Raw genomic sequence first — 12,737 nt, 5'->3', positions numbered from 1 at the left:
AAGTAAATGAAATTTACAAGGTTCCTCTTCAGTTATAAAAGCTGTAGCAAGTGCTGGTGAGAGAAGACTTTCAGATCTGCCCAGCAGTCTACAAGTCTCCCAGGGAGCTCCAAGGATGCAGTTTTCATAAGTTGTCACCCATGCTGGACTGGGATTTTTCTATGACACAGCTGTCTTAGAGTTAGCCATGCACTTAAAAGTAAAACCACTGGTGCACTCAGCTAGTCTGGGGTAGAATCTTTTCTTTGGTCTGTTGGGGATGCCCCTATCTGTGCTGACTAGACTTCTGCTCATATCTTCCCAGGAAAAGTCATATCACAGAATTCTTCCTGCTTTTTGCCAATATACTATCTGTACATGTAACCTACGCTTCAGTAAGTGCTTCTTATCAGGCAGAAAATTACCTACCTGCTAAAATCACAGAAGCTGAGTAAAAACACTGAAGAATTTCATCAGATTAGGGATACAGGAGGTGAAAGTTCAGCTCCCCTTTTTATGTCTATGTAATTATGTATAATACTGCATAGTCATGAAACACAGAATGCCATGAATGTCTTTATTTAATGACAAAATCATTAGGAGTTAATTCATTTGCAAAGCATTCCCACAAATCAACAGGCTAAATGGCTGAAAAGTTTAAAAAGGGAGAAAAACAGGGGGCCTTTAAAGGCAGGCAAATATTTCTAGAGAGAAGTAAGTAAAGTATCTTCATTGGAAATCCTTTTGCATTTAAAACATTTTAGTAGTATTATTAATTATGCAAAATAATTGTTCTCACGATGACATTTGACACATATGCCTATGCATATGTGCATATATTTATGTGTGTGTGTGTATGTGTTTGGGTACACATAAAACATTTTGATGATGTTCCCCTGCTCTTGTAGATTAAAAAGAATGCACTTCAGAAGAGCAGACCAAATACTAAATGCCTCACACATCAAACTAGATACTGCTCTATAGCCAGCATCATTCTATAAAGTGTTTGTTGTATAAGCAAGACGACTTGACTTTGGGTCCCTAGCACCACGTAACAAGGAAGATACCTTGAAATGTGCCTATAATCCCACCACTAGGGAAGCAGTGACAGGCAGATCCCTGGAGCTCACTGACCAGTCAACCTAACAAAACCCCTGAGCTCCAGGTTGTGTGAAAAACCCTGTTAACAAAGACAGACAGAAGCCGGGAGAGGGTGGCACACGCCTTTAATCCTAGCACTCGGGAGGCAGAGGCAGGTGGATCTCTGTGAGTTCGAGACCAGCCTGGTCTCCAGAGCTAGTTCCAGGACAGGCTCCAAAGCCACAGAGAAACCCTGTCTCGAAAAAACAAAAACAACAACAACAAAAAAAAGACAGACAGATAGAAAAGAAGGAGCTAGAATGATAGATGATAGCTCAGCAGTTAAGAGCACCAGCTCTTCCAGAAGACTTGGGTTCAATTCCCAGCATCCACATGGTGGCTCACAACCATCTGTAACTCCAAGTCCAAGGAACTGATACCCTCTTCTGTCCTCTGTTAGCACCGCATGCTTGTGGCACACAAATATACATGTAGGTAAAACAACCATATCCTAAAATAAAATAATTTTTAAAAGGTAGAGAGTAAATATAACCAACGTCTACTTCTGAGCTCCGCAAGCACTTACATGCCTATGTACACACACCCATATGAACATACACATGTACCAAACATACCATCATATACTCACACACAGAGTTAAGTAGGCAGGCAATAGTAGCATCTTAATGACCAAGTTATCCAATTCCAACATGATAACCACTAAGGACATGTTAAATACTTTTTTTAAAAAGCATAGTGTTCCCTGATTGCAGCCATTAAGGCCAGCCCTGAAGCTGCTTAACTGCATGCACTAGATAATCAAATTATGGTGAGTGTAACAGAAAGTGTGTCACTCTGAGTAAAAGTGATGGAAATCACAGATACTCTGGCAGGAATAATATGTTTCCTGGGTGTTGTTAATCGCTGGCTTGAGGTGCAACATTTCAGGGTAGGACTCCAATTTTTTTTCTGTTTCTTTTTTTTTATTTGTGAAATTTATTTTATTTTCTTAATTAATTAATTTATTTATTAAAGATTTCTGCCTCCTCCCCGCCACCGCCTCCCATTTCCCTCCCCCTCCCCCGATCAAGTCCCCCTCCCTCATCAGCTCGAAGAGCAATCAGGGTTCCCTGACGTGTGGGAAGTAGAACCCCAATTTTTATGTGAAATAGAAGTATGGAATCTCTAGCCTTATCTTCATAGATGTACAGACAGGGACAGAAAAAAGAAAATAAAACTTTTAAAACTCATTTTGGACAAAACACAAAGATATTAGTACCTGAGACTGTGGAGTATGAAATGAATGGAAACATAATGGGAATTGGACCAGGGTGTACTCAGGAAAGATAGTCATCAGCAAACACATCAGAGATCGTGAACCAGCCGGAGTCTGCCACAGAGCAAACAAAATCATGTGTCTCAATGACAACTACCAGGGCAAGAGGTAATCATTGGGATCATTCGTTTCCAAGCATCTAAGTAAAGGTTAAACAGGTTACAGCAGGTGATTCCTACCCACAATGGAATTCCCACAAATAGGAAAACTGAAAATAACCCAAGAATCTCGCAGACCACTCATATTTGTACTCATTGATCTGTCTGTGGCTGTTGGAAAGGATGAAGGATAAGCATCAACAAAGAAATGTTTTATATTGGGAGGGGGAGGGAAATGGGAGGCGGGGAGGAGGCGGAAATTTTTTCAATAAAAAATATACAAAAAAATAAAAAAGAAATGTTTTATATTTTCATTCGTGCATTATATTTATGCTCAAATTTGTGTGTGTGTGCATGAGTGTGTGTGCACACACACACACACGCTTGCACACGTGCATGCAGATACTCATGGATTGGGGGCAGGTTGCATGTGAGTGATCTAAAGCCAGAGAACATCCTCAATGGTTGTTCCTTAGGAGCCAGTCGCCTTATTTTTTGAGATAGTGCCTCTCATTAGCATGGAGTTCACCAATTAGGTTAGGCTCTATGGCCAGTGAGCCCAGGGAGCTGCTTGTATTCACCACCCCAGTGCTAATAATATTAGAAACTTGTGGTACTAGAGCTCAAATTCAGGTTTTCATGCTTAGACAGCAGGCTTATGGGTTGAATCACCTTCTCAGTCAGCAAAGAAATTGTACACACCAGCTACTACTATTGGCTGAAAAACCAAAGCTACACACCACATACATTAAATTCTGAGCCAAAGGAAAATTTTGGATACCTTGACATCATCAAAAATTTCCTTTTCCAATAAAAACAATTCAGAAACACAACAAAAATTACATGTGTGTACATGTGTGTAGATGAGTGCAAAAATCAATGGTTTCTTCAGGGAAGTTGGAAGGAAAAAATGGTGGACGGATATTACGGTTTGAATAAGCAATGTCCTCCACAGTCTCACTTGGTTCCCTTCAGGGGATATTGTTTGAGGAGGGAGGCTTTGCTGGATGGATAAATAAATGAAATCTTCAGAGAAGAAATAAAAAATATTTTAAAATTCAGTGTTTTCATTACATGGAAACGTTTTTAAAACATAATCAAAATGAAAATATCTTGTAAAACACCAATAATCAAATAATGGCAACAGCACTCTATGTTGATAGGAACTTGACTTGCACAGTGACTCACGTGGCACAAAACAACTGGATATGCAATTTCACTCTCTATTAAGTTTAGCTCAAAATAAAAAATAAATAAGTACTAAGCGCTAGTTAATGACAGGCAAGCTGAATTATTTAGGGGAAATTGTTGTGCCCAATTTATGCTGAAAGGCATCAAAACTAAGATGGATTCGTACAGAAATAAAAGGATAAACAGTTGGCAAGGAAAGTGGTTGTTTTTCTTAACGCATGGCTAATAAAATGTTAATGGAAGAATCTAGGTGACACTGTAAAATTCTTTCTGCATTTCCAGATGCTATGAATTTTTAAGAAAATATGTTGGGAAAAGCCAGAAGAATGTAAAATGGTAATAAAGACAAGCATCACTTTATATAAGGTGAGGGCACAGAGAAGGGCAGGGGAGATGGTCCCAGAAATGGACATCTGGGTTTGATAACCAGGGCAAAGTTCATCTTTGAGTAATCCCAGCACTGGGGAGGCAGCGATAGGAGGGTCCCTGGGATTTCTGACAACAGTATAGCTAAATCAGTGAGTTCCATGTTCAGTGAGAGACCCTGTCTCAAAACACCAAGTGGAGAACAATAAAGGAAGAGACTATTTCAACAACTGACCTCAGATGTACATATTCAGGTGAGCACACTGGTGCATACATAAGCCCATACCCATACACAAAGGAAAAGGGAACTGTTACTACCATTTAGCCTGTGTACAAAGGAAGGTCAAAGGAACAGAGTGGAATTTTTAAAAGTAGAAACATCCCAGATAATGAAATAGATATCTTTAGTAGATCTTTATGGTATGAAATGAGATGAAAAGGAAAAAAAAAAAGGTATGTTATTCAATGTTGTAGAGGCAAGTGGTTTGTATTCAGGAATAATGTGTTTGCTTTCATCCTTTACGCCAAGAATGGCTTTCTATTTTGAATTTTTAGTGTGTGTCTATACATACAATAGCGGATGTGCACGTGCCACAGTGCATGCGTGGAACTTAGAGAGAACTTGTGAGACTTGTTTCCCTCCTTCTACATTCACATTATATGCAGTTAAAATAAAATGTAGCTAAATACATATATGTCACTGCTTTTGAAAGTTACTCTGGGACCAAGAAGATGGCCCATCAATAAAAGCACTAGGTACGCAAGACTGACAACTGTTGTTGACCGCAAAGGAGCTTTAAAATGCATTTAAATATATGTAAATATTTACAAAGAACTATAAGACAGCACAGAAAAAGTCTTTTAACACCAGAGAACTGTGTGGCAATTAGGACCTAAACTCAAAAAAGACTAAAAGACAGATGAATTGACCCCCATGGCAGAATTTATCACGGGAAGGAACAATGAGAAAATACAAAAGACACACATCAAAGTACATGAAAATGACCCCCATGTTGCAAAGAGTATTTATTCTCCTAATAGCTACATTGCTCATGCCTATATAATATCAGCAAGTCAACTAGAGAGGGGTACACAGGAAACAGTGGGCAGAAAGTCCACAGGAAAGGGTAAATAGTTTTTAGCCCTCCAAAACTTCAACTTAATACTGAATAAAAAAATCCTTGCATCCTGGTATGATTAAAATTTGCATCTGTCTCAGAAGTGAGAAGAAGCTGTGGTGTATAATTCACTCTATTAAAAAAAATGGAGAAAGAAAACACACATATACAAACACCAAAAAAAAAAAAAAACACCTTTCTGCAGATATTTTCAAAGGCTTTGCAAGAAGAACAAAAAATAATAACAGGTAAAAGACATGTTTTTTCATACAGGAATCTTTTATCCTGTTTGAATTTTGAGTCATGTAAATGGACTCCCTAATAAACACTTAGGTTTTACAAAGCAGGGAGAGTTCTATAGCTAATAAAGACAACAAGGTAGGAGGCAGCCTGAGTTCTTGGCCAGCCCTGCTGTTCATTAGCTCGGTGAACTCGCCTGATCTCTCAAAATCACTGACTATTATGGCTGAAAAGAATCTTATAAACATTCCCATCCCACACTGTGGTTTTATAGACTAGAAAACAGAAGCACAAAACGAACTTTGTCATGCCCAGTGTCACCAGCAATCTTCTCAAAGCAGAAACAGCAAGAGCTTTAATGGGTCATTTTGTTCTTATATAACATGGAAGGGCTGCCAAACAAAGGAGATATGGGCAAGCCTGAGACACACAAAGCAAATGTTTCCAAGTAGAAAATTGACATAGGACATGTACCAGACTGTATAAAGAGCATTCAGAACTTACCCATAAGAAAGCAGGGGCTGGCAAGATGGCTCAGTGGGTAATGGTGATTTGTTCCCAATCCAGATGACCAGACTTCTGCCCTCAGAATTCGCATGATGGAAGGAGAGACTGACTTCTGAGAACAGATAGATAGATAGATAGATAGATAGATAGATAGATAGATAGATAGATAGATAGATAGATAGATAGATAGACAGACAAAAAGATAGGCAGAAAATATATGTAAAAAACTTTATTTGTGAAAAAAAATAAAAAGCACCTAAAATCAGAATTAAGATCCTTAGTAACCAGGGAAATAAAAAATAAACCACACTGAAATACCACTGTTCAATAATACATTGGCTAATTTTTTTTAACTGACAGTAACCAATGCTGGGAAGGATATAAAGAATTGAACACTCGTAACTTGCCGGCACACAGAACTTAAAAATGATATGACCACCTTAAAAAAAACAGTCTGGTGATTTTTATAAAGTTAAAAGAACAGGCAAATTTTTCCATATAACCCACAGAGCCACTCATAAGTATTTGCCCCAAATAGAGTAACACTTCCATTAAACACAAACTGTATACACAGTACTTGTAGTCATCTGATTGCTGTCCATCAGAAAGCTAGGAGTGACTCCAGTTCTTCAAATACAATGCGTCTATGCAATGCAATAGTATGCAGCCACAAAAAGAAAATATATTGATACAGGCAAGGACCAGGGTAGACCCCAGAGGTATACTGAAGGCTACTTATACATTAACCCCAAGGTTCTGACATTTTGGAAAAGGCAGACTTGGACGAATAGAAAAACAATCAGTGATTGCCACATACTGGGAAAGAAGTTGAATAAAAGGGTGAAGGAAAGTTTTAGAAAATGTAAGAGTTTAGAGAGTGTGGTGACAAATTTACATGTGTCAAATCCTGAACAGTTGAGTATCATAGAGAACAATCTTTTTTCTTTTTATTCATCTGTTTATTTTACATACTTGCTGTAGCCCCACCCCCAAATCTTCTTCCCAGTCCCTCTTGCCAATATCCCCATCCCACCCCCAATCCCTCCTCCTACCACCCATTCCCCTCCTCTTCCATCTCCATTCAGGAAAGTTCAGGTCTGCTATGAGTATCAATAAAACATGGCAAATCAAGTTGCAGTAAGATTAAGCAATTCTATATATATTAAAACTGGGTAAGGTTTTATGAGAATTAGCGTCCCAGAAACCGGTAAAATAGTTAGAGACAGCCACTGTCACCATTGCTAAGAGTCCCATAATAGGACCAAGCTATACAACTGTAACATCAGAGTGCCTGTCAGTCTCAATGCAGACTCCCCAGTTGTTGGATCAATCTCTGTGAGCCCCTATAAGTCCAGATTAGTTTATTGTGTGAGCCTTCCATGGTGTCCTTAACCCCCACAGAGAGGCTTTGGGGGAGCCTAGGCAGTTTGGATGCTCAGCTTACTAAACCTGGATAGAGGTGGGCGGTCCTTGGACTTCCCACAGGTCAGGGAGCCCTCACTGCTGATGAGGGAGGGGGACTTGATTGGGGGAGAAAGAGGGAAATGGGAGGCGGTGGCAGGGAGGAGGCAGAAATCCTTAATAAATAAATAAATTAAAAAAAATAAAAAAACATTCATAAAGAACAAAAAAACAAGATATATTATATATATATATATGCATGTCTGTCTGAGTACATGTATGCGTACCATGTATGTGCAGATGCCTACAAAGGCCAAAAGAGGGTATCAGATCCCTGGAACCAGAGTTACAGGCATTGCCCTATGTGAGTGTTGGAAAGCAAACACAGGTCCTCTGGAAGTGCAGCAAAAAGCATTCTTAACTACTAAGCCATCTCTCCAGAGCAGATTTTATTGTATGTGAACTTTAAAGTGTTCTAGCTTTGTGTGTATGTAATTGACTGACAATGTATATATAGAAATCATCAACATAGAAAAGACACAGCTTGTCCTAAAAGAATGTGCATATGTAAATCAACAAAGAAGAGTGACAGCCTGCCATAAAAATGGATCTTCCATATAACCCAGCTCTACCACTCTGGGGTATCAGTACATCACAGAGACATTCACACATCAATGTTCACGACAGCTAAGTCATGGAACCAACACAGCTGCCCAACCAGAGAGGAATGAGGAAGTGAATTATTATACACAATAGAATTATTTTGAGCCGTAAAGAAAAACAAAGCTATATAATGCGCAGGAAAACAGGTGTATAAAAACATGGTGATCATCACAAGTGAAATCAGCTAGTGTATATTTTGTATAGATATATAAAATCATTTACATAGATTTCCATGAAGCTAGGTGTGGCAGCACACACCTTTAATCACAATACTCAGGAGGCAGAGACAGGCGGATCTCTAAATTTGAGGCCAGCCTGGTTTACAGAGGTTTAGAACAGCCAGGGTTTCACAGAGAAACCCTGTCTCAAAAAATGAAACAAAACAAGAAATGCCATGAATTGCAACCAAAATTGTCTAAGGTAACAAAGAGGTCTAATGGGAAGCAAAAGGGAAGAAAGAACAGGGTTGGGAACATGAAAGGGGAAAATATGTTCAATGTGTAATATATACTTGTACCAAAATATCCTTAGGCAGCAAAGAATTGTATAGAATAAGTAGAGAAATGAAAATTATGTTTAAAAAGTTAAGAGTTAGCCTGTAGATTGAAAAAAATATTTGCCAACTATTTACTAAGCAAAAAAAATAATATCCATATAAAAGAATTTGATGGTACAAATACAATTCAAAACCAAGCAAATGATGTGGACAGATACTCTACCCAGGCCGACACACACATGGTACATGAAAAACGTGCTCACTATCACTTACTGTCTGAAAAATGCACATTGAAACCACAGATGGATATCATCTCACACCAAAAGTACTTTTAAAAGATACAGATAAGAGGGAATGCATGTGTAATACTGTGGAAAACAGTATAGAAATTTGCAGCAGAAAAAGCAAATATGAAGTGATCACGTAATCTCCTAGAAAGCATGTGTCTACAGGAACTAAAGTCATTAGATGAGAAACCTGCATGCCTGTATTTACTGTATGAAGTATTCCAAATTTACAAGATATGAACTGACCTGGGATATCCAGAGGTGTGTGGATGGGTAAAGAACAGATGCACATTCACAATGGAGTAACACCCAGTCACTGACAAGAATCAAGTCCTGTCATCCACAGTAAAATGGATGGGACTGGAGGACATTTCCTCAAGTGTAATAAGCCAGACACAGGAAGATACAAATTTAAAATATTGATTTTTTGTGACAGTGTAGGTAAAATAGCAATTACTGGGGGTGGAAGGGGATAGGAAGGGGTTGTGGTAAAGAGGAGATTGGAGGAGGGTAGTAACATGGTCTTATATACTTAGAAGGAATGAATTCTTTCATATGTCCATGTGTGTGTATGTTTGAAGGAGGGGGTTTATGGTTGTATGTATATATGTATGGGAAGTGAGTTTATGTGTGTGCATGCATGTGGAAGCAAGAGACCAAGCTAGGGTGTTATTCTTAAGGTCATATCCACCTTTAAAAAAAAGATAGCATCTATCACTAAGACTTGGGTCTTGAAAAGTAAGCTAGTTTGGCTGGCAAATGAATCTCAAAAAACCCAGCTATCTCCATAGCCCAAACACAAGGATTAGAAGTATGTGCAACACACCTGGCTTTTTATATGAATGCTGGGGTTAGAACTCAGGTCCTCATGCTTGCAGGAGGAGCACTTTACTGACTGAAACATCTCCTCAGCCCTGGCAGGCGTAATTCTATCGTATAAGATCATAATGGAGCAACATCAGTTTGTTTTTAAAAAAAAAGCATTAAATATTTTACAAGGAACTAAAAGGGGCAAGTTTGAAACTTCCTGATACAAAAAATTAAAATGTTTAAGCAGAGGAACATTGCTTCAGTTACTGCACTGTCTTCCAGAAATATTATTGAGACAGTTTTAAAATTGTGTATGCAAGGCATATGACCCTGTGCTTTCATATACACATATCATATCAAGATAATTAGCATATCCATCCCTTCAGGTGGAGCCAAAATCAAATGATATCTATAGCCACATGTGATGGCGCACACACGTAATGCTAGGCAGGACAAGTGTGACTCTGAAGTCAGCCTGGGCTACAAAGCCAAAAGCCATCTCAAAAAACAATGAAAAAAGGGGAGGAATCAAATGATCTCATTGGTCTCTTATTCCTTTCCTAAAATCATGAAGGGTCCTTCACTTTTTAAAGGGGTAATTCTGGGCTGGGACTATGGCACAGTGGATAAAGTTGCTCACTGTATAAGCATGATAACCTGAGTTTCAATCCACAGGGCACACAGAAAAAGTTGGGTGCTGTGATAGACATTTGAACATCCAGTATTGGGGGACGGGAGATATATGAATGCCTGCATCACACTGGCCAGCCAGTGTATTGGAGCTGATGAGCTCCAGGATTAATGAAATACCTTGGTTCAAAAAATAAGATGGAGAGCATTTGACAAAGAAACCTGACGTCAATCTCTGTCCTCCATATGCAAGCACACACATACATGAACATCTACATGCACACGCATATACATGCACAATGACAATAACAACAACAACTGATTTTGAAGGACTAGTGCAAGTTTGCATTATGTGTAGGAAAAGAAAAAATCCTTATAATTTTTCTTTAAAAATATGAACCCAGATAACTATAAAATCAGTACGTCTGTAGCAATGTGGAGAGGCAGGAAGGTCTGATAAGGTAAGAAGATAAGGACTGGGAATTGCCTGGGTCTCCTTGACATTCATGAGTTTTCCAGCTAGGCTGATTTTTCTTGGATTTAGAAGTCTGAACCAGCCAGGTGGTGATGGTGCACACCTTTAATCCCAGCACTCAGGAAGTAGAGACAGGCAGATCTCTGTGAGTTCGAGGCCAACATGCTCTACTAGAGCTAGTTCCAGGACAGGCTCCAAAGCTACAGAGAGACCCTGTCTTGAAAAAAACATTAAAAAGAAGTATGAATCAAAGAGAAAATCGAGCCAGTCTCCTGATGAGTTGGTTCCTTCCCTTATGTATTTTTTCCTCTCTCCAAACTTGTACTGGTGAGATATTTGCACTATCTAGAAAATCATTGTTGTTCAAAGTAGCTTGTTGTTTTCATTTTAATCTCTCTTGTTCCAATAAACATCAAGCAAAATATCCTTTGCGTAGTGTCTTAGTTTGCTTTCTGTTGGTGTGGTAAATGCCATGGGCAAAGACAACTTGGGGGTTAGAGGATGGGTTCATTTGGTTTATCTTCCAGGTGATGGTCCATCACTGAGGCAAATTGGTGCAGAAATAGAAGCTGGAACTATATCAGATTGTTGCTTGCTGTTTTGTTCTCTTGTGCTCAATATCTTTTCTATACCCCCCCCCATGAACACCTGCCTGGGAGTGGCCCTGCCCACTGTGGGCTGTGCCATCAATCAGTAATCAACACAATTCTTCACAGACCTAGCCACAGGCCAATCTGTTCTGGGCAGTCTCCCAGTTGAGACTCCTTCCAATGACTCTGGACTGTGTCAAGTTGGCAGTTGGAGCTAACTAGGACTCATAATGTCTCTTTTTCTAAAACCTGTAGGGGCCAGAGAGGTGGCTCAATGAATAAAGAACTTGCCACCAAGCAATGATGATCTGAGTTTTATCCCTCGAATCCACGAGTTAGAAGGAGAAAACTGACTTCCATAATGCTGTATAGATTTACACACATACTCTCATAATCCTGTATGCATTTACACACACACAAATTAATTTTAACATAAGAACCTAATGCAAGTTATAATCCTATTGAAAGAAATTTTAAAATAGTAATTTCAAAAACACCTGTCTTTGTCTATTTGTATTGCTATAATAAAACCCCTGGTGGGTTAAACAGAACAAAAGAAAGATATTTGGCATAGTTCTGGAGGGTGTCTGTTAATGCCCCCCCCCCAAGATTGCTTCCTATAGATTCCTTCTGCAGGGAGAAATGCTGCTCAGAAGAGATAGAAGATGAACACGTTCTCTTTCTAAGAAAGCACTTTCATTAGCGTGCTAGCCCACTGAACACAGAGCAATCACTGCCTTCATAAAGTAATTACCACTAAAAAGTTCACACTTTGAGGGGGGATTGAGACAGGATTTCTCTGTATGACTTTGGAGTCTGTCCTGGAACTCACTCTGTAGACCAGGCTGGCCTCACATTCACAGAGATCTGCCTGCCTCTGTTTCCTGAGTTCTGGGATTAAAGGTGTGTAACCACCACCATCCGGCTTAAAATTCTTTTATATTTTTTTAATATACATTGGTGTTTTGCCTGCATGTATGTCTGTATGTGGAAATCAGATCCCCTGGAACAGGAGTTACAGACAGCTGTAAGCTGACATGTGGGTGCTGAGAATTAAACCTGGATACTCAAGAAGAGCAGCCAGTGTTCTTAACCACTGAGCCATCTCTCCAGCAAGTTCATACTTCTTATTACTGTTGCCTTGGGAATTAAGTTACAACATGGATTTTGGAGGGAACATTGTAAGACTCAATGCCAGGGAACAGAGATTCCAAATCTGGATCTATGAAATATTATCAAAGGCTTGAAACCTCAGGCAGTGGACCCTTAACTTGGTGAGTACAAAACAAAATGACCATGACTAAAAGATAAAATATTATGGAAGTATTATCTTAAGCAGGCAAGAAGACAGAAGTTATCATCAAAATACCATCCTCTTGTGTTGCGGGAGGTCCTTCCGCTCCTCCAGCCTATAGCCGCTGAGATACCCGCCCATTGGGGCGTGGTCTCTCTCCCTTTAAAAAAGCGGCC

At 39.3% G+C, this 12,737-nt stretch overlaps 1 long non-coding RNA gene across 1 annotated transcript in view; it reads right to left on the bottom strand.

Annotated features, from left to right (window-relative positions):
• Nucleotides 1-5,928: 5,928 nt before the first annotated feature.
• Nucleotides 5,929-12,737, bottom strand: part of LOC113457450 — a 47,113-nt gene continuing 40,304 nt past the window's right edge. Inside the window, exon 3 of the long non-coding RNA XR_003378019.1 lies at nucleotides 5,929-6,027. This is a non-coding gene — a long non-coding RNA (uncharacterized LOC113457450). The remainder of the gene's footprint in view (nucleotides 6,028-12,737) is intronic.

This window comes from Microtus ochrogaster, chromosome X, assembly GCF_000317375.1.
Source record: "Microtus ochrogaster isolate Prairie Vole_2 chromosome X, MicOch1.0, whole genome shotgun sequence".
NCBI classification, from domain to species: domain Eukaryota; kingdom Metazoa; phylum Chordata; class Mammalia; order Rodentia; family Cricetidae; genus Microtus; species Microtus ochrogaster.
Note: the sequence above shows the minus strand (reverse complement) of the source record. Positions and strands in the feature narration are given on the sequence as shown.